The following is a 3,135-nucleotide window of genomic DNA, read 5'->3' on the forward strand; positions in this document are numbered from 1 at the left end:
GGGGCGGGGCGTGTGCACAGCAGCTGGGCCTGGCCACTGCGGGCGGGCGAGCCAGCAGGAGGGTTTAGGGTTGGAGAACCGGGCCTAGGGGGGAGGGCAGAGGGCAGGGTTATTGGTGTGGAGTCTGAGTCTCACCCAGGGGTTCCGGGTGAACAGCACCCAGACCACGCCCTTCCCTCCTCCAACCTCATCCTCCCCCACCTCCAGGCCTGTTTCCCTACCTGTGAAATACAAAATGAGACTCAAGAAAGATCTCCCAGCCAGGCCCCGGTGGCTCACCCCTGACATCCTAGCTACTCCGGAGCTGAGGATGGCAGTTCAAAGCCAGCCTGGATAGGAAAGTCCCTGAGACTTTCGAATGAACCACCAGAAAACCGGAAGTGGCGCGGTGGCTCTAGTGGTAGAACACTAGCCTTGAGCTGAAGAGCGGAGAGACAGCGCCCAGGCTCAGAGTTCAAGTCCTGCCCCACAACCACCAAAAAAATAAAGAAAGAAGGAGCTGCCCGCCCAGGGCAGACGCTGTAGGTTTGATGACTGACTCGTGGACCCCTCGGGTTGGCCATGACCCACGGTGGGGACTCTGCCCTCACACTGACCATCCACCCATCCTTGGCAGGAACTCTGCCCCAGACTGGGCACTGGTGGTAAAATGGGGTTGGTTAATGTGCCCTGAGGTGGCCTCCAGCTTGGAGAGAAAGAAAGACACAAGCGACAAGGGTGAGATCCTGGCGGGCTGCCCGGAGGAGGCCAAGGCTCAGCACACGGCTCAGCCTTGAACAGGAAGCATAATAGTTGGCACACCTTGCATATTGGGGGGGCGGAGAGAGAGGGAGACCCGATCTTCTAACCAAACATGAGAGAGCTTTTATGCCCTAGGAATTAATTAAAACACAAATCCTAGGCTCCGATACAAACAGGAGTTCTGACACTTCCTGGCTGTGCCAGAGAGGTTGATTCACTCTCCAGAGGCCACACAGCAGTGGCAGAGCCAGGGTTCCGAGCCCAAGCTTCCGGCAGGCAGGCAGGGGTGAGGCCAACCAGGTCACTGAGCGTGTTTGTCACCCAGCCCCTGTCCCTGACGCCTGGGGCCACCAAGGAGCCACCCTGACCTGGGCCTGTTACTTATTAACCTTCATCCTCACCCTCAGCTCCAGAGCACTGGGCAGGGAGAGCTCTGGCTTTCACTTGGCCTCTGATGTGGGGTAGGGGGCTCCCCTAAACCATCCAACCCCCCCTGGGAGTTAAGCCAGCAGCCAAATTTCCCAACGCTCACAGCCCAGCACCCCCTGCCAGCGTAGTGCCTCTCCAAGCCTGGCTAAGTTCAATCACCCCAGACCAGACACTGAGGCCGGGACCTGTGGCCACCAGTCCCCAGTGACTGCCCGGGGGTGGGGAGGGGGCCTTCAGCCTCGTCCCCAGAGGATGAAAACAGCCCAGCCACAGGCTTGGGGAGCCAGGGGGAGGGACAGCCACCCCCCCCCCCGCTTCCCTCTCCAGCACTACAAGAAGTAAAAGGAAATTGCTACTCCCCAAATCTGGGTGCATCGGAGCCTGGGACCCCTCATCATGCTTTATGACTGGGAAACCGGAGCCCAGGGAACGGAGGAAGGCGTCTATGTGGAGTCTTGAGGACAGAGGACGCTCTGGTCCTGGGTTCTGGAGGTTGGGATGAAGCCATTATTTCTCAACCCAGCAAATGGCTTGAAGCCAGGCTCTGGGCAGGCGGGGAGGGAGGGTGAGGAACTCCCGCAGCCCGGCTCTGTCCCCTCCTGGACTGAGCCCAGTAAACAGTCAACAGAGGCCATGGGGTTTTGCAAACCCCAACCCCAACACCCAGCAGGCCTTTTGAAACTGTCAGGCTGGTAACACAAAGTTAAAAGCAGTTAGGCACATGCCTGTAATCCAGGCCAGCTGGGCTCTAGAAGATGTTCTTAAAAATAAAAAATAAAGCCCGGCACTGGTGGCTCATGCCCGCCCCTAATCCTAGTGACTCAGGAGGCTGAGAACTGAGGATCGTGGTTCAAAGCCAGCCTGGGCAGGAAAGTCTGTGAGACTCTTCTCTCCTCCAGCAAACCAGAAGTGGTGCTATGGCTCAAAGTGGTAGAGTGCTTCGCCTTCAACAAAAGATCTCAGGGACAGAGCCCAGGCCCTGAGTTCAAGCCCCAGGTCTGGCACACACACACACTAGTGGGAAAGTCCTGCCCACAATCCACTCTCTAGCAGCCTGCTGCTGGCCCGTGGGGACTGCTGAGATCTTCAAGTCTGAGAAGCATGGGAAGCCGTGGGCTTTGGGTCTTGTTTTGTTTTTTTCTCTCTTAGTTTAGGCTTCAACAGCCACAGGTGAAAAAGAGGCAGCTGCTGTCTTGAAAGCCCTGGTATAGAGAGCTGCCCAACGCGCGTGGGCCACGTGACCCAGGACGGGGTCATCACCAGGCGAGTCTGCAGATCTTTGGGTGTTGAGCAGTGATTTCCACACGCTGTCACTATCAGGCCTAAATGACACGCAGGCAGACAGAATTCCCAAAACAGGAACGGCCAGTACCCAGAACAAACAAGACAGTGCAGAGTACAAAGGAGCGTAGCTTCAAAATCACCCCACACACCCCCAAACAGAAAACTTCACCCTGGAGAGATACGACAAACCCCCTCTGAGCCTAGAGACCCTGGACGGGGCAACAGGGGGGATCGAAGGTGATATTCCCCTTCTGTGGCCTCCCCAGGGCAGAGAGCTCCAGGCACACCCAGCACCTGGTCACAAAACCATAACCAGTGCCGTCACAGCCTACCTCAGTCCAGGGCCAGGGACGTCCCAGCCAGGGGCACTGTGGAAGGCTGTATCCACTGAGATCCTGGGACAGGAACAAGGAGACCAGAGGAAACTAAGCCGGAAGGAAGTGAGGACCTCAGGACATAGACTTAGTTCATTAGTGGAGTTCGTGGAAGGTGGTGATATTGGGGTCCCTGGGGACAGGGGTGGAGGGGGGGGCTCGAGTCATCATCTTCACATCTTCCGATTCCAAAGCTGCTCCAGGACCCAGGGCGGGGCCAGTGCTGGAGTCTGTGCTGCAGGCCCAGGTTCCGGTCCCTGCCTGCATCCTAGCTGCTCTGGTGGCTGAGAGCTGAGATCCAGTTCAA

This window comes from Dipodomys ordii, unplaced genomic scaffold, assembly GCF_000151885.1.
Source record: "Dipodomys ordii isolate 6190 unplaced genomic scaffold, Dord_2.0 Scaffold23, whole genome shotgun sequence".
In the NCBI taxonomy this organism is placed as follows: Eukaryota; Metazoa; Chordata; class Mammalia; order Rodentia; family Heteromyidae; genus Dipodomys; species Dipodomys ordii.